At 38.5% G+C, this 24368-nt stretch overlaps 1 protein-coding gene and 1 pseudogene across 1 annotated transcript in view; one reads left to right on the top strand and one right to left on the bottom strand.

Moving 5' to 3' along the window:
* Iqcm (IQ motif containing M) overlaps window positions 1-24368 on the top strand; it is a 402626-nt gene that overhangs the window by 315769 nt on the left and 62489 nt on the right. The gene's annotated exons all lie outside the window — the stretch shown is intronic.
* On the bottom strand, window positions 3230-8053 carry LOC118583460 (annotated as a pseudogene).

The raw sequence follows: 24368 nt of genomic DNA on the forward strand, positions 1-24368 counted from the left end.
ATTCCTAGAAAAATGCATTTGATTATATTCCCTTTCTTAGATTGTAGGAATTTTAATGTGGAAATTCCACTGTTGTAACAGATCTTGTTCCCAAATAGTCACTGATACATTTGTCATATATGGCTTTAACCTTCCTTTAGGTACTTCTGGCCCTATGCATCCAACCCATCTTGAACTTTTTTTTTTTTTTTTTAATATCTGAGATAGGGTTCCAATCCCTAGAATGTAGACATCTACTTCTTGAAGAGGCCAATTTGGATGCCATGATTTTGGTGTAATTATATTCACATCCACACCTGTGTCTACCTGGCCCTCGGAACCATGCCATTAATTCACATTCTAAGCTTGTTCTTTGTTCTTTTATGGAAGTCTGCAAAAGTATTCATTTTATTGTATTCTTTGAGACTTTTAATTCATCTATCAGAGCTTTTCTTTCATCCAGTACAGTATTGCTCTTTACATTAGACACTGGGTTATTTAATTGTACTGAAGAAGAATTTCCTCCATAGTCGCTGGAAACGTTTGGACAACATTTGATTTGGGCATCTGCAAGAGGCCCCTTGAGTGTAAAAGGTTACCTCATATATCTATTATTGATGTGCACTCATTGGTTCAATGTCAGCCTTTGCCACATCTTCTACATAAGCCAGAAGGTTGGAGTCTCCCACTTGGGTTATTTCTAGAAGGAATATTACTTCTAGGAGCACCCCATGTACAGTTTTTACTTATATGACCTGGTGTACCACATTTAAAGCATTTGGTACCCTGGGGCCTTCTTATACCTCTGGGAATTGCCTCTCATATCCAAGCCTCATTACTACAGTTAAGAGACTCAACACTTTAGATACTGAATTCATTCTTTGAAAGGAGCTGATCTGACCTTTAATGGTGTAAGTATTCTTTTGCATTCTGTATTAGCATTGTTAAATGCCAAGGATGCAGTTAATATTTGTCTTAATTTTTTTTTATCTGACAGAGCTTTCATTATAGCTGTGGTCAGTCTTTGTAAAAAAAAAAAAAAAAACAAACAAAAAACAGTGAAAGGTTCTTGCACTCCATGGAATATCTTTGTGTATATCTTAGTTGGTTTTCCTGGTTCTGGAATTTTTTCCCAAGCATTACAGCTGCTGTATGGCATAGGGATATTGTATGCTCAGCATAAGTGACTTATACAGTCCTATCAGTGAAACATCCCTCACTAATAATTTCATCTTGGGAGATCTCAAAACCTCTGATCTTACTCTTTGTTCCATTTCCTAGCCTCTTCTCTCAACCAGCTTTTCCATTGCAACTGCTGGCTATATTGTAGAACAGCTGAAATTAACTGATTCCTGTCATCTGGTATGATTATATTGAGATAGATCACACATTTAACATTTGTCTTACACATGTTGATCATGTGCCATATGTGACTACTGTTTCCTTTGTAAGTTTAAAAAAATCTCTCATTGGAATAGGTTGTAATATATATTCCATATATGGCTCAGGGTGTCTATCATTTGCTGGCTTCTCATGGATGATGACAAGATAAGCCATTGTATGAGAGCCATCTGGAGATATTGCAACCTGTATCTTCTTGCCCTTCTGCTTATTAGGTCCCTTGTCATCTTTACTAAGAATTTCTTCCAGGACTGGCAAATAAGCACCTAGAGTCTATCCCAGTGAGTGAACCTTCTCTGTTGCAAGGGACTCCAGATTTCTCATGGAATCAGGCAACCTTTTATGTTCTTCTGAAACACATGATTCCATAGACCTTATTTTATCAGTTAATGATAATCTTTCTTCCTTGTAAAGTGTCTGAGGAGCGACAACTTCACCCTGTAGAGTTATTGGTCTATTCATTAAGCATTCATATTTATTATCAATATAATCAGATCTAGCTGTATACATTTATTATTAATGGACTGAAGTTCTTATAATAACAGCAGATTCCAAACTAAGCCTATTATATACATCTTTATTACTACCTTGTAAATCTTGGTTAGCAGATTACACAGAAAGAATCTTTTTATGTAAGTATTCATTGCTATCTTTTAAAGCTTGTATCAGTTCCAATAATGACTCATCTTTGTTATTATTATTAAACCAGTTTACCAATGCTGTGTGAATTATTATGGTAAATGCCAAAATGGTGCATGCCAGATATATACCAGGAAGGTCATATATTTCCAGAAAAATGTCATTCATCATATAGGCAAAACAGTTTTTAAATTCTTGTGAAGTAATATTTTCTACCATATTATGAGAAATATTCAAAATTTGTTAATCAGTTTCAAGGTGTAAAATTATCAAGTACTCTTACCTGAAATGAAACACTGGCTGGCTTGCTTGTATTACCATCCATGTGATGGTTTTTGTTGTTGTTGTTTTGTTTTTGATGTATTAGCACTTTTCAGCCAGCAGCTGTCCGTGGTGTAGTGATAAAGTAAGTCCCACTAGTTGGGCGGTGGTGGCACATGCCTGTAATCCCAGCACTCGAGAGGCAGAGGCAGGTGGATCTCTGTGAGTTGGAGGCCAGCCTGGTCTACAAAGCAAGTTCCAGGACAGGCTCCAAAGCTATAGAGAAACCCTGTCTCGAAAAAAACAAACAAACAAAAAAAAGTAGGTCCTACTGAAGACTTAGGCTAGGGCAGCTACAGGTGGGAGGAAAGTGTCCTGTGTTCATGTGTGGAGGAGCAATGGCAGTAGTGCAGGGGCATCAGATCTTCCTGCATCTCCTTCAGGGCTCAGCTTGGTTTTCATGGCCTCCTTGGCCTCTCAGTGCCCTCAGGCAAGACCTGGTGTGTGGGGTTGAGTGGCCTGAACTCAGAGAACTCTAGGTGGTGAGGACAACAGGTGGCTGTAGCCCAGAGCCGCTCTCAGTGCCTGGGGCAGCACCCTCGGTGCTGACTGGCCAGCAGCAGCGTCTATTCTAATGGGGCAGCCTCTGAGTGGCTTGAGAGACAGTGGAAGCCATGGGCTCATGCAGGAGCTGGCACAGGCTCAGCGGCTGCACCTTCCACGTGCCAGATAAAGTGGGGATTTAACTAGACAACTCCATGTAATTTATGTGGTAGTTAAAAGAAGGTTCATTTTGGCTTAACTTAAAACCAGTAAAGGGGTCCGTTACAGGATCCAGGAGAGGTGAGGTACAATCCAGTATGGTTCTCTGGAGAACTCTGACTTGGTCTGTGACCCAGCATCCAGGATCATAAGGAGCCAGAGAGCTGGCACGTATAGATCTCAGGTCTTAAGGGTTCTCATTTCGGCCATGCCCCAGGGGCAGGTCATAGACAGGTATGGCAATTGGCTGCCTCATTAAGGGCAGTGCTTCAAGGTTAAAGCTAGAACAGCTACCCACTACATGGAATTATATATTTAAAATTAACATGTTAATATATTATGTTTTTATTTTAATTGAAAGAACTTTGTAATTTCTTTTTTGCCCCTGGAGTTCTTTAGAAATGATTATATACTTTTCAAAGATGTGAGGAATTTTCAAGGATGTAGTTTGAATGTTCATTTTATTTCTATCATGCTTATACCATTTATTATCCAGTAAAATGATACTTTACATCTTAAAATATTTTAAGTAAAATGTATAATTAAATGTGTGCTGTGAGCCCAAATTTTAAGCTGATTTTATATTGTTTTGCTTTGTTTGGACATTTTTTGTCTTACTGGTCTTTTTGCTTGTTTATTTTGATTTCTGGGTTTTTTTTGTATATGAGAGTATTTTTTCCTTTAAAAATTTTAAAACTTAAGTATTATATCATTTTTCTCCTTCCCTCCAATTCTTCCCATGTCCCCTCCTTCCAGCCCTTCCCAACATCCTTCAGCTTGAGATACTGATATATCTAGTGTTTCAGGGAATAAATATAGTGAATGATTTTGTTTTACCAGATGTTGTGTTTTTCTTGCCTTTTTGTTTGTTTTGTTTTTGTTAAAGAAAGGGAGAGAAACAGACACAAAGCTGGGTGATAGGGAGATGGAGAGGATCTGAGAGGAATTGCGGGAGAGGAAATCTTAATAAAAATATACTGTATAAAATACTTTAATGCAAAATTGCATCATTTATACATATTTCTATTTTTATTTACAATCTGAAGTGTTCATGTTTGAGTCAGCCAGCCTTTGAATGGAACACAACATCATGAATTCAGTTTTCTGTTTGCCAGTTAACATGCACAAAGAACCCCTTTGCTTTGTTGCCAAATAAGTCCCTTGTGAAGGAAATGTGTGTGTGTGTGTGTGTGTGTGTGTGTGTTATGTCTCTGTGCATGATGGACATGAAAGTCTTTTTTTCCTTTTAAAATCTTTGAAATAAGAAAATAGCTACATCATTTTCCTTCTTCCCTCCCTTCAACCTCTCCCAATCTTATTTAATTTGAGATATCTATCTAGTGCTTAAGGGAATATATATAGAAAATGGTTTTGTTTTACCAAATAAGCATAAGATCACTTAGCATAGGTGACCACATTGCTGCATAGCTCAGCAGTGTGTGTGTGTGTGTGTGTGTGTGTGTGTGTGTGTGTGTGTGTGTGTAATACACAGTGATGCAGACTGAAACATAGACTTCTTTTTAAAATTCTAGTGGAAAATTCCAGAGACGCTGCATCAGAGAAGCAGCCATAATCAAGCATGTTGTGAACGAGTAAACTGAGTCACAATGAGGATAAGAATCTGATCAACTTAGTAAGGTTTCATGTTATGCTTAGTGCAGGCTGTATGTAGCAGAGCTCTTTAAGCTCTTACGAATATTATCAGAAAAAAATGCAAATCATGCATTTGATCATATCCTTTTATTGGTACCATATTTTCATCACAGGGGTAGTTTGTTATGCTGACTTAGTCTTAATTTACACACTGTATACTTGGTCTATTAAATGTGTGTAAGTTAAGTTTGATACCTTGTGTTAGAAAAAGCTTGTCAAAATGTCAGAGGTAGACTGTGGTGGCTAACCTCAAGTTGTCAACTTGATGAGATAAACCTGAGAGTGATTGTCTTGATTAGGTTGACTGAGCTAAGAAGACCCATCCACTTTGGATGGCACCATTCTCTGGGCTGGGAACCTGGACTGTAATGAGGAGAACATGAACTGAGCACTGACATTCATCATTCTCTGCCTTCTGACTGTGGGACCAACTTTAAGCTCTTGCCACCTTGATTTCCCAGTATCATTGTACCCCCAAACTGTGAACCAAATTAACCCATTTTCCTTTAAATTGAGTTTGTCATGTTTTTTTTTTTTTTTTAAACAACAACAGTGGATAAAGCAAGTAAGACACAAGAATTAATACATGTACCTAGACACACAGAGTACTTTTCCCGAGTCTTGTAGAACTCCAGATTTAGCTCACTGGGGCTGCCTAAATGACAAGCAGGTATAGTGTTCTCAGTCTTTCATATTTAATTGATGTTAATTTTTATTAAGGCTGGACCTTGTTATGTAGTCCAGACTAACTTTGAATGTGTATCAACCTTCTTCCTTCAGCCTCCCAGCTACTGAGATTGTCCATGAATGTGTCCAGACAGTTAGTGTTAAACTGAGAATTCTGCATTGATGTGTAGAAACTAAGTGGTCATGAAGGCTCATCTACTGCTTTAGAAGGAGAAGCTGGCTGTCGGTGCAACATCTCAGGCATAGTTTGGGTTAATGGTGATCAATATTATGAAGAAATCACAGTTTATTAAATATAATTTCCATTTTTGTGGCTTAAATCTGAAATGCCCGCCAGGTTCACATATTTGAGTACTTGGTCCCCAGCTGATGTTTTGTGAGGTTCTAGAACCTTTGGAGCTTATGCATAACTGGAAGATACAGGCCACTGTGGTCCAACCTTTGAAGAACGTATCCCTCTCCTGTTCCAGTCATCCCAGTTTGTTTCTCTTTATCCACTTTGCCAAGATGTGAAGGCCTACTGCCACGCCCCCTCACCTCCACCCTTAGCTGTGAACTAAGCTGTCCTGGTCTTGTGCCTCCCACCTTTGGACTGAGGACTATGTCCCTGATGCTGGGAGTCAGTATTTCCTCCTCCAGTTGTTTCTGTGCGACACTTTGGCACCATGATGAAAATGTGATGCTTGTAAAATGTACTTCTGTGTCAAAAATGGAGCAGTTTGGGGAGGTGGCCACTTAATATTTTTTGGGGGGAGCTAGGGATGGAGCACAGGACTTCAGACCTAGCACATGCTTCTCTACCAAGCTATACCCACATCCCTCAAATCATTTAATTTAGTTAAAAACATCCATCTTTCTTTATTTTATACTTTTTGAAGATTTTCTCAATGCATTTCCTGAACAACACTGTGTAAACTTTCCCCTATTTCCTCAAGATAATACAATATGTTGAGCTCATATTTGTTATCAATTTAACTAATATCTCCTGTCAATTTGCCATGGACCACTAAAAACAATCTGTTTTTTTTTTTTTTATTTCTGCCAATACATTTTATCATAGAGTCTGATAATCTGTTTTTCCTTTACTTTCCACATAGCATTTTAGAAAAATCTTTAAAGCCTCATTAAAAAGGAGAGATAACAGGTCTCTAATTTTCTTTATCCGTTAAGCTCATTATCCTCTGGAAGAAATTAAATACAGCACAGTGCCCCACACACATTAATAAATCATTCAAGCTTATCTTTACTCATGTGATTAATCTTGATCTTTTGGAAGAAATCCAATGGGAAATGCTTGAGTTGCCTTAATATTTCTAAGAAATAATATGCAGAATAAAAACTATGAAATTCTGATGTTTTCAGCAAACATACTAGTACATTATGAAACTGTTACTTTTCTCCCAATCTCAAATTGTGAGATAACCTGGTTGGCAAATGTTTACTGCCTTGGAAAGCAGCTAAAAGTGATAGGTTTATCTTATGTTATAGAAAAGGTATACTTTTTACATATTCATATAAATCTTTTCCTTTATGGACAATGAAGGAAGGTAATGTAAATATAGTTCAGTTCCACTGTTAGCCAAGGTTCACCATTGCTGGAGGCAGCAATATGTCTGGCTAAACTATGACCTATTGAGAATTTAGCATTATCAGGGATTACCAGGAACTTTCTGGTCTTCAAGTTATATTTTTAGAAGTTTTAATATTAAATTTTAAATTTTCCTAGTTTGTAAAAGTTCTTTACATTCTATTTTTTTTTTTTAGCAGATTTAATTCACTTTATTTTTCTTGTATAAAAACCCTAATATGGTGGCCACAGCTGGATCCTGGGTCCTCTGAACAGACACTCTGGTGTGGGTTTTCACAAGATGGTCAATGAATTCCTGATAAGGAGATTTGGTGAACACAGTCTCTTTCCAGAGGTCGGGGGTCAGGTAGCTGTAGGTCTTGGAGATAGCATCAAAGGTGGCCTTGGCAAAGTTTCCCAGGGTGGCAGTGCAGTCCCTGGCTGATGTGTAGCAGTCATCAATACTGGCCATCATCAGGAGCACGATGCCAGTGCCTCTGGGGGCAGGGATGATACACACCAACACAGAGATACAGCGGCCTGTCACTTTGCATGGCACATTGTGGGACTTGCCAATCTTGTTCCCCCAGTAGCCTCTCCACACAAGGACAATGGACAGCTTGGCCAAGATGATGGCCCCTTGGATGGCAGTGGCTACTTCCTTGGAGCACTTAACACCAAGACCAACATGACCATTGTAATCCCCATTAGCGACAAAAGCCTTGAACCTAGTCCTCTGGCCAGCCCGAGTCTGCTTCTGCACTGGCATGATCTTCAGAACCTCATCCTTTAGGGATGAGCCCAGGAAAAAGTCAATGATCTCAGATTCCTTAATGGGAAGGAAGAACAGGTAGATCTCCTCCAGGGACTTGATCTTCATGTCCTAAACCAGGCAGCCCAGCTTGGTGTCAGGGATCCACTCCTTGTCTTCAGCTTTACCTCCACGACCCCACAGCTTCCACCATAGCCATGGCCTCAACCACGACCTCATCCCCTAAGACTGCTGTGGAATCCTCTGGGGAAGTTGCCACGACCTCCTAATCCTGGGCCCCTGGGTCCTCCAGGCCCTCCTGGTCCTCCTGCTGCACCAGCAGCGTCTGCCATTTGGTGTTTTCCCGAAGAAGAAGGAGCAGCATATTCTTTTTTTTTTAATATATGCTTTCCTTTATTATTCTTCCCAAGCATTCCCCATTTGATAAAATGTCTTGTGATTTTTAAGAAATATTTTCAAGTATTCCAAAATATGTATTTTTCCTATAAACTCTGCAGATGTTTGACCTTGTGGTTCAATGATTAACAAATTTCTGTCCTTAAGTTATATCATTCTTAGGTTTTTATTTGGATTCAATTTTGTTGGCTATATTTTGGCAAAATGTATTTTGATCTGTTGTATTGTGTTCTTAGAAGAGATTGTGAATGCTCTATTTCCTTCCAATTGGGTTGAGTTTTTTTGTTTGTTTGTTTTGGTGGTGGTTGTTTTTTGTTTGTATTGTCAGGTACATAAGTTTTTTTAGTTATCATATTTTCTCAGAATTTCATAGATGTTATTCAAGGGAATCTAAAGCTGAGTATTTTTACATGTCAGAAATTGTTTGGGGGCTGGGGAGATAGCTCAATGACACAAAATCAGAGTATCAGATACTTTAACAGGGGGTAGAGGCAGGAGAGACCCTGAAAGCTGGAGCTGGCAGGTGGTATAAAGCTGTTAACAATAAGAAACATTGTCTCAAACTAGGACCAATATCCAAAGATGCCCTCTGAACTCTCCAAGAATAATGTATCATGCAGGCCCATATTCGGCACATACACAAGCATACACTCGCAAACACGTCTTATACACACATAACAGTGATTTTATTTGTTTATAGTATTCTCTGCCATTTTAACACCAGTAAAATATAGAGGTTTTTTTTTTTTTTTTACTTCTGGTATAAGTAACCTGGGATTTCTTTCAATTTTTCCTTTTATTGAAAATATTTTTCATATAATTTCATATAAATGTTTCATATATTTTTCCCACATAAAATATCCTGATAATAGTTTCCCTTTCTTGTACTCCTCTCAGTTCCTCCCCTCCTACCTTCCCTTCTGTCTCTCATTAGAAAACCAAGGCTTCTGAAGGACAAGAATAAAATAAAATAAGACAGAAAAAACTAACACATTCGAGTAGGAAAACCCCCAAATAAGTAGAAGGGAGAGAGCCCAAGAAAAGGCACAAGGAACAGATAGAGATGCAGAGATCCATTTGTTCATACATTCAGGAATCTCATAAAAACATTAAAATGGAAGCCAAAACATATACAAAAGGACTGTAAAAAGAGAAAAATATAAATATAATTACATTAAAAATTAGAAAAAAAAAAGCCTTGACAGGCCATTATGATGAGACAATGTCCTCCAAAGATGGTGTCCAGTTAATTTTCTGTTGTGTATCTACTACTGGGCCTGCAGTCTACCATTAAGAGTAGTTTGTTTTTCCAGTGAGATACCCTTGGAAAAAACTAATTTTCATTTGCAAGTGGTTATCAATTGGATGTTGTTTCTGGCTTAGAGATGGGGGCATGTGTCCACTTCCTTCAGCTCTAAGACCCCATCTATCGCAGACCCATGCAGGCCCTGTACATACTACAGTATCTGTGAGTTCTTATGTGCATTGATCCTGTTGTTTTGAAGGGCTTTATTTCCCTGGTATCCTCCATCCCCTTTGGCTATTACATTCTTTCCACCTCCTGTTCCACACATTCTCTGAGCCCTGAGGGGAGGGATATGATGGAGACATCCTGTTTAAGCCTGAGTATTCCTAAGTTTCTTACCCTCTGCAAGGCTGGCGGTGGGTCCCTGTATTTGTTCTAATCTGCTGCAGAAGGAAACTTCTCTGATGATGGCTGAACAAGACACTGATCTATGAATATAGTATAATGTCACTGGAGTAATTTAATTGCTAAGTTCTTTTAGTAGAACAGTAGTATTTGGTTTTGTTTTAGGTCCGTGGCCTATCTATTCTCAGGTTCATGGCCACTCAAGCAGTGTCAGATATGGGTTCCATCTTGTGGAGTGGGCGTTAAGTCAGATATTGGGTGTATCCCATAATATTCCTGCCACCATTACACTAGTGTATTTTACAGGCAAGACACCATTGTAAATCAAAGGGTTTATGGCTGTTTTGGTATTTATGTATCTGTTTTGGTAGCTTGCAGAGTACCTTCTTATACCAAAGAAGGTAGAACATAGGGATTACAACTCTATGAAGGCACCAGCTTGACTTCTCCATAATTAATTAGTTGTATAGATGTCTTCAGCAATGGGGACTTGCTCTCAGTTTTTGGAGAGCAACCTATATTCTTGGCTGTTTACAGCTTCCCATGGGAACCCTTTAGCCAACAACTCAATTAGATATAACCTATTTCTGTTATGGAATCTTCATTTGATGACAGGAGATGGCTGGTTAAGACTCTGCCTCCCCCATTATTTGGCGATTTCATTTAGATTGCCTTCATATTTGCATATATTTTAGGAAACTTCTACTGTATTATGTTTCCATACTACCCCTCACATGTCCCTTAATTTTGGCTTCCTCTCCCATTAGTCACCCTTCTTTCTCCTCTCCCCTCCCTACTTTATCTTCCTATTTCCCTCCCATTCATAACTATCCTATTTTCTCTTACTAATGAGATCTATCTGTGCCCCCTAGTCCCTTACTCTATTTCTACCCCCTGTGGTTGTATGGATTGTAGCTTGGTTATTATTAACAGCTAATATTTGCGTATGAGCAAATGCATTCCATATTTGTATTTCTGGGTCTGTGTTGCTTTACTCAGGATGATTTTTTTTAGTTCCTTCTATTACCTGTAAATTTTATTTTTTAAATGGCTGAGTAATATTTCACCTTATAAGTGTACCACATTTTCTTATCCATTGACGGGCATCTAGATTGTTTCCAATTTCTAACTATTATGAATAGAACAGCAATGAACATGGTTGAGCAAATGAATCTGTGGTAAGGTGAAGTGTCCTTCGAGTATCTGCCCAAGAGTGATAGAGCTGTATCTTGAGGTAGATTGATTCCCATCTTCCTGAGCAACTGTTTATACTGATTTCATAGTGACTGTACTGGTTTGTAGTCCCACCATCACTGGATGAGTGTTCTTACTCCACATCCTTGCCAGCAGGAACTGTCACTTGTTTTATTGCTCCTTGCCATTCCCATTCTGATGGGCTAAAGACAATCATCTCATAGTAGTTTTAATTCTCATTTCTCTGATGACTACGGATGTTGAACATTTAACTGTTTCTCAGCCATTTGAATTTCCTCTTTGAGAATTCTGTTTGGATCTGTACCCCATTTTTAATCAGATTATTTGTTTTCTTTATATCTGGTTTTTGATTACATTATGTATTTTGAACAATATTGGTGAAATTATTAAGGCCACTCCACGTAGTTAAAAGGGAGGTTTATTTTGTAGGGTAACTTACAAATGAAGGGATAGGTTGCAGGGTCTGGCAAAGGTATAGCACAGTCCGGCAGTGTTCTCTGGAGAACTCTGCTCCGTCTACCTCCTGCGTCCCCGAACCAAGAGAGCGACCTCCTCTTGATCCTCGGTCTTCCTCTCCCTCCTCTGCCCCGCCTTGTGGGCGTGATCATTACTGAAGCCTCAATGGGGGTTGGAACTTCCAGGCCAATGCTGGCATGGCTATCCACTACAGAACAACAGTTTTCTATTGAATGTGTAGTTGGTAAAAAATCTTTTCCCCTTCCTCTTCTCTTCCCTGTAGTTGGGATGTTGTGGTGGTATTGTGTTCCCCAAAATATTGTGCACCCTAATAAATTTATCTGGGGTCAGAGATCAGATAGCCACTAGATACAGAGCCAAAAATGGTGGCTAGAAAATGGGACAGTGCAAGCCATAGCAGAAGCTGGGTGGTGGTGGTGCACACCTTTAATCCCAGCACTTGGGAGGTAGAGCTAGGCAGATCTCTGTGTTCAAGGATACAGCCAGCGTGGAGACACACACCTTTAATCCCAGGGAGTGATGGCAGAAAGAGAAAGACATATAAGACATGAAGACCAGAAACTAGAAGCATTTGGCTGGTTAAGCTTTTAGGCTTTGAGCAGCACAGTTCAGCTGAGATTCATTTGGATGAGGACTGAGAAGCCTGCAGTCTGAGGAAACAAGTCCAGCTGAGGAATTGGCGAGGTGAGGTAGCTGTGGCTTGTTCTGTTTCTCTGATCTTCCAGCATTCACCCAAATAATTGGCCTCAGGTTTGTTTTATTAATAAGATTCTTTAAGATTCCTGCTACAGGATGTAATATATGAGAAAAGACTATATAAAAAAGGAAAAGAAAAATTTTCCTATTCTGTAGACTTTAACTTTATTTCCCATTCTGTAGGCTGCAAATTCTGTCTGAATGATGGTGTCCTTCTCCATGGAGAAGTTTTCAGTTTCATGAGGTCCTGTTTATTAGTTATTGATCTTAGTTTCTGTGCTTTCCTTGTTATGTTCAGAAAGTCTCTCCTGTGCCAATGTGTTCAAGACTATTTCCCACTTTCTCCTCTATCACAATCAGTGTATCTACTTTTATGTTGAGGTCTTTTAATCTGTTTGGAGTTGAGTTTTGTGCATGATGGTAAGTATGAATCTATTTGGATCCTTTTACATGTAGCATTAAATATGACCAGCACCATTTTTTGAAGATGCTATCTTTTTTCAGTGTGTGTGTCTTTTTTCAAAAGTCAGTCATTCACAGGCATCTAAGTATTTATTTCTGCATCTTCAAATTGATTCCATTGATCAATGTGTCTGTTTTGTGCCAATACTGAAATGTTTTTATAACTATAGCTTTGTGTGGGTTATGATACCTTCAACAGTTCTTTTATTGTTCAGGATTATTTTATCCATGCTGTGTGTGTGTGTGTGTGTGTGTGTGTGTGTGTGTGTGTGTTTCCATATTATGTTGAAAATTGTCTTTTCAAGAGCTATGAAAAATTGTGTTGAAATTTTGAAGAAGATTGCCTTGTATCTGTAGATTACTTTTGGTAGGATGGTCATTTTTACTATGTTTATGCTACTGATCCATGAACATGGGAGATCTTTCCATCTTCTGATATATTCTTCAATTTCTTTCTTCAAAGACTTGAAGTTCTTATCATACAGGTCTTTCACTTGCTTGGTTAGAGTTATCCCAAGATATTTTATATTGTTTGAGGCTATTGTAAAGGGTATTGACTCTCTGGTTTCCTTATCAGTCATTTGTATATAGGAGGGCTACTGATTTTTTTTGAGTTAATTTAGTATCCTGCTACTTCGCTGAAAGTGTTTATCAGTTTTAGGTGTTTCTCAGTGGAATTTTTAGGGTCACTTATTTATAATGTCATATTATCTACAAATAAAGATACTTTGACTTTTTTCCTTTGAATTTGTTTTCTCTTGATCTCCTTCTGTTGTCTTACTGCCTAGCTAAGACTTCAAGTACTGTGTTGAATAGATATGTAGAGGGTGGTCAACCTTGTCCTGTTCATGGTTTTAGTGAAATTGCCTTGAGTTTATCTCCATTTAAGATATTTTTGGCTATAGGATTGCTTTATAAACTACCTTTATTATGTTGTGGCATGTCCCTTTTATCCATAATCTCTCCAGGACTTTTATCATGAAAAGGTATTGGATTTTGTCAAAGGCCCTTTCTGCATCTAATGAGATGATCATGTGGTTTTTGTCTTTAAGTCTGTTTATATGGTGACTACATTTATCTATTTAGGTATGTGGAACCATATCTGCATCTCTGGGATGAGGCCTACTTGATCATAGTGTGTTATCGTTTTTATGTGTTCTTGGATTTTGTTTGCAAGTATTTCATTGAGTGTTTGCATCTATGTTAATAAGGGAAATTGGTTTGCTATTGTCTTTCTTTTCTAGGTCTTTATATAGTTTGAGTATCGGTGTAACTGTGGCCTTGTAAAACAAATTGAACAATGTCCCCTCTGTTTCTATTTTATGGAATAATTTAAGGAGCGTTGTATATTTTGTTTGTGTTCTGACTAATAAAGCTTGCCTGGAGATCAGAGGGCAGAATTAGCCACTAATTGACCATAGGGGCCAGACAGTGGTGGTACGCACCTTTTATCCTAGCACTCAGGAGGAGGAAGAAGGAAGGACAGAAATTCAAGGCCACCCTAGGCTACATGATATTGGACCAGTCTAAAAGAGACACAGAGCCCAGTGGTGGTAGTTCACTTCTTTAACCCCAGCATGGATATAGAGACAGGAATATAAGATATGGGGAGGCAGAATCTCTAGTCCCCCCTCTACCCCATTCAGTCTAAGGATCCAGAGATGTAAGAAGTCTCTAGGGGCTGCAGATCTGCATCTCTGATCTTTCAGCTTTCACCCTCAATGTATGACTCCAGATTTTTATTGTTAAGACTAATTAGGAATTGGGCTTCAAAGGCATTTTAGCATTAATTTTTCTTTGAAAGTCTGGTAGAATTCTGGGTTTACATGACCTGGCCCTGGGCTTTTTTGGTTGGGAGACTTAATTACTGATTACATTTCACTAGTGGTTATTGATTCATTTAAATTGCTAATCTGATCTTGATTTAATTTTTGTTAGTGACTATGTTTGAGAAAATTATCCATTTCTTTTAGATTTTCCAATGTAGTGGAGTACAGGTTTTTAATGTATATGCTTATGATTCTCTGGATTTCTTCAGTATCTGTTGTAGCTGTCTTTTAATCTGTAATTTTGTTAAATTGTATCTTCTCTCTATGCCTTTTAATTAATTTGCATAAGTATCAATCTTATTGATTTTCTCAAAGAACCAACTATTGAATTTTAAAAATGGTGGGAAGGAGTCACATCATACAACAGGGCCCATGTGGGAAGTTTTCTAAGGGGAGGGATAGAGACCAGTTCCAGGGGAGAAAGAAGAAAAAGAGAGACAGGAGGTGGGCAAGGCCCACCTATTATAAAGAAACATAGCGAATGCATACAGGGGGTGTTCTTAGTGGCTGCAGCTGAGGATACATCCTGTCAGGACCCTAAGGGCAGGCCAGTACAGATGCCAAATGCTAACACCAACTCTTCATTTCATTGGTCCTTTGTTTTTTTGTATGTTTGTTTCTATTTTATTGATTTCAGCCCCGAGTTTGATGATGTCCTGTCATCTACTCTTTTTGGGTATGATTTCTTCTTTTTGTTCTAGATCTTTCAAGTATACTGCTAAGTTACTACTATGAAATCTCTCCAATTTTTTCATGCAGGCACTTAGTGCTATGAATTTGCCTCTTAGAACCACTGTCACTGTGTCTCAAAAGTTTGAGTATATTGTATATTCATTTTCATTCAATTCTAGAAATTGTTTAATTTGTGTTATAATTTCTATCTCGACCCATTCTGAGTAAGTAAGCTTTCTGCTGTTTCTGTTGTTAATATCCAGCTTTATTCCATGATAATTAGAAAGGATGCATGCAGAATGATATTTCAATTTTCTTGTATCTGTTGGGACTTGTTTTATGTCTGTAATGTTCAATTTGGAGTAAGTTCCACGCAGGGCTGAGAAGTATTGTGATATTGTCTTCCCCAAAATATTGTGTACCTTAATAAACTTATTTGGGATCAGATAACAGAATAGCCACTAGATATAGAAGCCAAAAAATGGTGACACACACACCTCTAATCCTAACATTCTGGAGGCAGAGATAGCCACACTGGAAACATCCCAGCATGGTGTTTATACCTTTACATGCCTTTAATTCCAGGAAGTGATAGCAAGAAGCAGAAAAGTATATAAGGCATGAAAACCAGGAACTAGGCTGGTTAAGCTTTTAGGCTATTAGCAGCAGTTCAGCTGAGATTCATTCAGGTGAGGACTCAGAGGCTTCCAGTCTGAGAAACAGGATCAGCTGAGGAATTCACAAGGTGAGGTGGTTGTGGCTTGTTCTGTCTCTCTGATCTTCCAGAATTCACCCCAATACCTAGCTTCAGGATTGTTTTTATTAATAAGATCTTTAGAGATTCATGCTACAGAGAAAGTATATTCTTCTGGGTGTGGGTGAAATGCTCTGTAAATATCTGTTAGGTCCATTTGGTTTATAAAGTTTGTTAGCTCTAGTATTTCTCTGTTTAGTTTTTGTCTGGATGACCTGTCTATTGGCAAAAGGGAGTATTGATGTCTTCCACTATTAGTGCTTGAGGGTCAGTATGTGACTTAAGTATAGTTGTGTTTCTTTTATGAACATGGGTGCCCTTGTGTTTGGTGTATAGATATTAAGAATTGTAATGTCCTGTAGCTAGAGTTTTTCTGGTCCTGCCTGGCCCATGGTCAGGACAAAACTCTCTTACCCGCTAGTCCCACAGCTGCCCAGACCCAACCAAGTAAAGACACAGAGACTCATATTACTTATAAACTGTATGGCCATGGCAGGCTTCTTGCTGACTGTTCTTATATCTTAAATCAACCCATTTCTATTAATCTATAAATTGTCACATGGCTCGAGGCTTACTAGTATCTTAACATCTCATGGCAGTGGCTAGCAGCATCCCTCTGCCTAAGCCTTCCACTTTCCAGAATTCTCTTCTCTGCTTGTCCCGTCTATAGTTCCTGCCTGGCTACTGGCCAATCAGTGTTTTATTTATTAACCAATCAGAACAACACATTTGACATACAGAACATCCCACAGCAATGTCCTCTTGGTGGATTTTTCCTTTGATGAGTATGTATGTAGAGTCCTTCCCCATCTCTTATGTTGGTTTGAAGTCTATTTTGTCAGATATTAAAATGGTACCGGCTTGTTTTACTTTGTCCATTTCCTTTGAATATTTCTTTTCACCCTTTTCCTCTTAGATGATGCCTATCCTTGATGTTAAGATGTGTTCTTGGATGCAGCAGAAAGATGGATACTTACTTTTTTCATGCCAATTTTGTTAGTCTGTGTCCTTTTTTATTAGGGAATTGAGGGTGTTGATGTTGAAAGTTATCAATAAGAAGTATTTCTTGATTTCTATTATTTTTGTTGTGGTTGTGGTGGTGGAGGTGGTGGGGGGGGGTGTATGTGTCTTTCCCCACTTGATTTGTTAGTCTGACATTATTTATTCCTATGTTTTCTTGGGTGTGGCTAACCTCTTTAGGTTGGATTTTCTTTCTGGTATCTTCTGTAGGGATGAAGTACCTGACATCCCAAACATTCCAACCATTAGATAAGGTGGCCAGATGTCCTTGAGTCTAGCACACACGTATTTTTTTGTTTTACAGATACCCCTAGACAATTGTCAGCCAATAAGGGTCCTGGACTTTGGAAATCTGCTCACCCCAACCTCTGCTATGATAAAAACCCTGCCCACCTGAGCTCAGGGCTTTCTGTTCTCACTGCTGTGTTGGACAGACAGAGGGACCAAGCTCTGGAGATTGAAATAAAGACTTTGCTTTTTACATGTGGGATTCAGTCTCCGTGGTGGACTTTTGGGGGTCCCTGAAATCTGGGCATAACATTGGTGGGTAATTCTTGTGGGATCCTACCATGTGTGGAACACTGGGGATTCTGGGTAAAATGTATTCCCAAGTATTATGAACTGACATTTAGGAAATAGGCTAGGGTCTAGGTTGAGTGAGTCCACAGGAGGGAGGGGAGGAAAGTGGAGTGTTCCATCAGGATCTGCCTAGTCCCTGAGAATGGGGTGGAGAGTGAAGAGAAGCCACAACAGATGCCTCACTACTGGGATGAGACTGGGATATTAGATATGGAGGGGAGGAAGGAGAGTGAAGACTTCAAGCTCTCTTACCTGCTCTGATTGCTTGCTTGCTTCTCTGGGAAATTTGGCTGATGGGTTCAAGGAATGTCTTCTGGAGTTGGGGGTTAGATACCAGGATGAGTAGGCAGGAAGGTTGGAGGGAAAGATTTATATGATCAGCTGGAGGTGGGGATAGAGTAATGGGAGGCCACCGCAACTGGTCTGCTACAGAGTTGGAGGTGAGGCTGGGGGATTGGACTTAGAGGAGAGGAGGGAAGAGGGGAAGATTGGTAGTTAGCCTACCTGCATCCCTAGTTGGAGTGTTCTACAGGTTCCTCAGGAATGCCTGGTGGAGTTTGGGACTGGATAAAGAGATGTGTGTGGGAAGGAAAGTTGAAGAAGATTTCTGTGATCCCCTGGAAATGGAGCAGGCAGAGAGGGTAGTCTGCAGCTGTTGGTCTGTTACAGAGCTGTGGGTGAGACGGCAAGATTGGATCTAGAGGAGAGGAGGGAGAGATGAAGATCTGCAGTTAGCCTACCTGATTCCCTGGCCAGTTGTTTGTAAAGTCATCTGGGTTTCTTAAGGATGCTAGTGTTATCCCTTTGTTCTTTACCCTAATCCTTAAACTCAGGATTTTTTTTTTTGATGTGTGAGCTTGACCAGACCATTATCTTTGACTATCTTCCAAACAGTGATATGTGTTGCTTCAAAGAGCTTTCTAGATATATTATTATTATTAATTTTATTTTCAAAAGCCATTAATTTTAATGACATATTTAGAAAATATAAGCTCTGAGACAAGTTAAATGAACTTAAATTGCACTAATTTTAATATCTGAGTATATTAGTATATATATTTTTACATTAAATGTATAAGTATTTCTATTTTCACTACATATGTATATATATAACTTTATGTTACTCTGTTCTTATAATGCAACACCAGATGAGATATGAGAAGTGTTTCAATCAATGAAAATAATTTAGTTGTACATTCCAAAACTCATATATAGAAGAAAATGCAAACATTTAAAAGATTGAAAATTTATTAGTTTATAACAACATTCGATGATCACATTTTAGTTTAACTTCATTGATACTCAATTGTTCTTTATTAAGAATTTTTTTATTCATTTTACATACCAACCACAGATCCCCCTCTCCTCCTTCCTCCTTTTCCCCCAGTTTTCTCACCAACCCATTTCCCATTCCCCTCCTCCAAAAAAGAAAGGCCTCCCATGGGGAGTCAGCAAAGCCTGGTATATTCAGTTGAGGCAGGACCAAGCCCCTCCCCCTGCATCAAGGCTGTGCAAGGTATCCCACCATAGGTAATGGGCTCCAAAAAGCCAGCTCATGCACCAGGGATAGACCATGATCTCACTGCCAGGGGTACCCTTAGATAGACCAAGCTTCACAGCTCACTTAATGCGGAGGGCCTAGACCAGTCCCATGAAGGCTCCACAGCAGTTGGTCTAAAGTTCATGAGTTCCCACTAGCTTGGTTTGGTTGTCTCTATAGATTTTTCCATCATAATCACGATGACTCTTGCTCATAGAATCCCTCTCTTTAACTGGACCTCTGAAGCTCAGCCTAGTGTTTGGCTGTGGGTCTCTGCCTCTGCTTCCCTCAGTTACTGAATGATGGCTCTATGATGACAGCTAGGGTATTCACCAATCTGATTACTGGAAAAGAATCTCAAATGGCCAAAAGACATTTAAGAAATTGTTCAACATCCTTAGTCATCAGGGAAATGAAAATCAAAACAACTCTGAAATACCATCTTACATTCGTCAGAATGGCTAAGATCAAAAACACTGATGACAGCTTATGTTGGAGAGGATGTGGAAAAAGGGGAACACTCCTTCACTGTTGGTGGGAGTGCAAACTTGTATAGCCACTTTGGAAATCAGTATGGCTGTTTCTCAGAAAATTGGGAATCAATCTACCTCAAGACCCCAATGATACCATTTTTGGGCATAGACCCAAGGAATGCTCAATCATACCACAAGAACATTTGCTCAACTATGTTGATAGCAGCATTATTCTGGATCATATTGATGCCCATACTTGACTTTAAGCAAAAAGGATTATCAAGGGAATTCAGGTTTGTGGTTATTGTACTTGCCCAGCCTGCACAAAGAAGAGCTGGTTCAATTCACAGTACCCAAACAAGCAAACAAAGTCAAAGGCAAGCAAACAACCAAAAATCATCCTAGTTACCCCCAGGAGTTTAATTTCAGCCTCTATACAAGAGTTCTGACCATTCTTTCCTGATGATGATGTATTCCATGGGATCAGAGATTTTTAGTCAACCAGCACAACTGTGCACATTACCAATGGTTTCAATAAGATAACTCTATCTATCTATCTATCTATCTATCTATCTATCATCTATCTATCTATCATCTAACTCCTTCCTATCTATAATCTATCTATCAATTCAGTTGAGTCTGCCTGTATCAGTGGGACACTAATGATATAGATTATCTAACACTGTTTTAATTTCTTCAGTGGGGAGAGGTGAGAAGATCAAAGAAAGTAATAGACAAAAAGCTTTGATTGCCTCAGATGATTAGTAGAATTATGGACATTATTAACTCTGCTAATAAATGTCAGAGAATGTGAGGAGTGTAGATAAATTGTATTACAGAAATCTAAACTATGAAGAGATTGTTGGGAGAAGTAAGGAAATTAAAGGTTCTGCTACTGAGGTTTCCAGAGAAAGCGAGGAACTGGTACTAAAACTAGAGTTGGGTTCTTGCTGTGTAGAAACTGAAGTTTCATTGTTTGAACTGGATCTTTCTTTCACTTAAGCTGAGGAGACTGCTAAGCAAAGAGTTTCAGTTTGGAGACAAGGTCTATGAATTCAGGCTGGCTTAGCACTTACATGTATCCCAGGCTGGGCTCGACATTGTGATATTTTTACCCTAGCCTCCTGAGTGCTGGATTCCAAGCAAAGTTGGAAGTACAGCTTGCTTTCTTTTTCTTGCTTATAATAAACACATGTACCATGTTTGAGGAAAGCTATAACTATAGAACCAGTACAAATGATGTGTGAAATGTTTAGCCTATCTAGACTGTTACAAATCTAAAAGAGGTTTACTCTTTGTAATGAATGTTCCAGAGGGAAAGCTGAAAGGCTGGCTAGATAGTTTTGCAAATACCCCGGAAAAAATTTTTAATGGGAAAGGCTGTCAAAAAGGCTCAGTGAAGAGAATAAATGTGTGAATTATAGGTCTCTTTCCTCATCTGAGCAGAAGCAAGAGAAGGAAAACAATTATACAGTAGATATTGTGGAGAGATCTCTAAACTGGTAGAGTGAGTTCCCATAGTGTATGTTGGAAAAACATATGACAATTTCATACAAAAACATTGCTAACCTGGACCCAAATGCTCACACAGCCTATGAAATAAAACAGTAGCCACTGGATACATGGAATACCCAGGCCGACTTGCATCTTGCATTTAAAAAAGAAAAAGGCTTAGAAGATAAAACAGAACCATAGCAGATAATCCCAGCCTGGCATTTGAAATGCCTTGGGCACGAGACATCAGTTCCCTGTTATTCCCATTTTTACCCCCTTTGAATTCTAATACTTGTTATTCTGTCTTTTACCCGTTATGTCTCTGTTTTGGGGGACAGGCAGCTTCTTCTTCAGTCACATAGGTCCTGAGGTAAAGATAACTTCTGTCTCAAGATGGATTATACTGAGGATTTCCATGAGGTAAAGAGAACTTGGGTCTCAGGATGGGTTATTTTGAGGACTTCTTTCACATCCAATTTAGATTCAGTTCTAACTCTTCATTTATGCCTGAATTATATTGTTTCTGTAATTTATTCTTCAAAATTATTGGAAACAGTATAAATTTTCATAAAGGTTATATTGCAGTTTGACAGATTTAGGGTTGTGATACACAAAGAGAAATGCCTTTATTTATATTGTCTTTAAAGATATTACCTATCACTATCTCCTAATTAATCAAAGCCAAAAATGGGACATTTGTAGGTATTTTGTTCTGTTGTTTCCTTTGTTGCTGTTTAAATTTTTAAGACAGAGTCTTCTCATAAACCCAAGTTGACATGGATCTTACTATATACCTCAGAGCCTGGCCCTGATCTCAAAGTGGTCCTCTTGCCTCAGCCCCTGAGTATTTACTGAAATTGAAGGCATCCTCTTCCTGGACACTTGTTAACTAAATTTTTCTGCTGGCTAATTGAAATGCACTAAACCTAGATTTAGAAGTACTTAAGTTTTACCTTTTTAAAAATAATTTTTAAGCAGATTCAAGTTACAGACATTCAGAAACAGTTCGATTAAATCTAGAAAAAAAAATTGAAAGCTAGAGGATACCTCAATTCTGAAGATTAGGGTATATTATTAAAAAATAAACAGGATCCATTTTGTATTTAGTTAGACAAAGTAACTATCTGGGATTCATTTTTTTATTAGAATCAATATTACTTTTCCTTTTTTAACCTAGAGTCAATCAGAAGCACATAAAAAGTTAATTGCATCTCTTTTACACACAAGGCCACACCCCCCACCCACACACACAGAGTCATACAGACACAGACATACACATACTCACATACACACACACACACACACACACACACACACACACACACACACACTCATATCCTTTCACAGACACAAACACTGACATACATATAACCACACACTCAGACATATACACACACCTGAAATACATACCTCTACTTTCACACACATGCACACACTCACATACACACCCCATACACTCACACCACACATACTTATGCCCCCCCACACACACACAGAGATACACATACAGGCACACAAACACATACATGTTGGTTGTTTTACTCTTTTGAGGGGCCCACCGCCCAGCTCCCAAATTAATTACACATTATTCCTTCTTATAAATGCCTAGACATAGCTTGGCTTGTTTCTAGCCAACTTTTCTTAACTTTATCCCATCTACATTTTGCCTCTGGGCTTTTTCCCTTTCTTACTTCTGTATGTCTTACTGTGCAGCTGGCTTGTGTGGCTGGCCTCTAGCATCCTCCTCTCCCTGCTTTCTTGGTCTTTCTTCTTCTCCTCCCAGATTTCTCCTTCTATTTGTTCTCTCTGCCTGCCAGCCCCACCTATCCTTTCTCCTGACTCACTATTGGCCATTCAGCTCTTTATTAGACCATCAGGTGTTTTAGAGAGGCATAGTAACACAGTTTCACAGAGTTAAACAAATACAACATAAAAGAATGCAACACACCTTTGCACCATTAAACAAATGTTCCACGGCATAGACAAATGTAACACATCTTAAAATGATATTGTACAACATTCCCCACTTTTTATCTAAATAAAAAGAAAGGTTTTAATTTTAGCATAGTCAAACTATACACAACAAAACAATTATCAAGTAAGAACTACATTTACGTACTCTGTCTATTTGTAGTTAGTATATTTAGAGAAAATAATGTATTATCTATTCTATCTTAGTAAATCCAAAGTTTTACAGCTAACTTACTTTTTATCATAACTAAGGAAAACTGAAACTGTATTTATCTAGTTTTCAACTCCATCAAAGAACCAGAAGGATATAATATTATCTGACAACAGAGACATATGGTCGTCTGGACAGTCACTCAAAGTTCCTCTACAACATTGGGGCACCATCTTCAGCCTACAGGCCTAGAGTATCTGGCAGACTTTCTAGTGAAGCAGGAAATTTGAAAAACTGTCCCACCTATATTGGCAAAGGTCTTTAGTCACTTTCCTCTCTGTCTTGCAGAATGTCTGGCAGTTTCTTCCAGGAAGCAAGAACCTTGAAGAATTGTCCTGTCTCATTTTGGCAAAGTTCAGCAGTCACTTTCCTGTGGATCCTACATGTCCAATTTATATAGCATACTATCAAGCAGTCAAAGCAAAAGCAGTTTCTTGCTCAAATGGCTAATTTTGCCACAATGAAAGCAACTCCTATCATGTTCCTTTGATGTCCACCATCCGTTTATGAAGTAAATTGTTGCTGCCAGCAGCAGATATGTCTCATTGTCATGAAAAGCCCCAAGTTAACAAAACATTTTAAATGAAATAGTCTATAGATATTTGAAGTGAAGACCATTTAACAATCTAAAATATACTTATTTAACCTAGAAAACATATCTGATGTGACTACAAGTTTGATTATTAAACATTCATTACTAACTTTATTTATTTATACACTGTATTTTTAAATGAACTGAATAAGCACAATACCTAAAACAAGAGTAGATACATATATACAATGTAACAAAATTAACTTTAAATTAGTATCAATATACCAAAATCATACCAATGCAAAATATCTATGATTAATAGTTGTCTTTTTATCCTATATTCCTATATTCCCCTAAATATAACAAACATCCATGACCCACTAAATAACCCAAAACCTCCCACAACCCAACTCTTGGGAATGCAGATGTTGTTTTCCTAGAATGCTTCCTGTTGTCTGTGGGCAAAGGCATCTTTAGGGGTTCTTGAGAAAATCTAACATAATGGCCAAGTCCTGGGAAAACCAGCAATAATCTTTGTTGATAGATATCACCTGTCAAGTTTCAGGAGGTCTCCCTTGATCAAATCTGATCTATATTAACATGAAATAAATCTATAGCATCTTGTTTCCTGTGGAAATAAAAGCAAAACCTCTTCTCCAAAGCATTTTTAACTTC

The sequence above is a fragment of the Onychomys torridus genome, chromosome 5, assembly GCF_903995425.1.
Source record: "Onychomys torridus chromosome 5, mOncTor1.1, whole genome shotgun sequence".
Taxonomy (NCBI): Eukaryota; Metazoa; Chordata; class Mammalia; order Rodentia; family Cricetidae; genus Onychomys; species Onychomys torridus.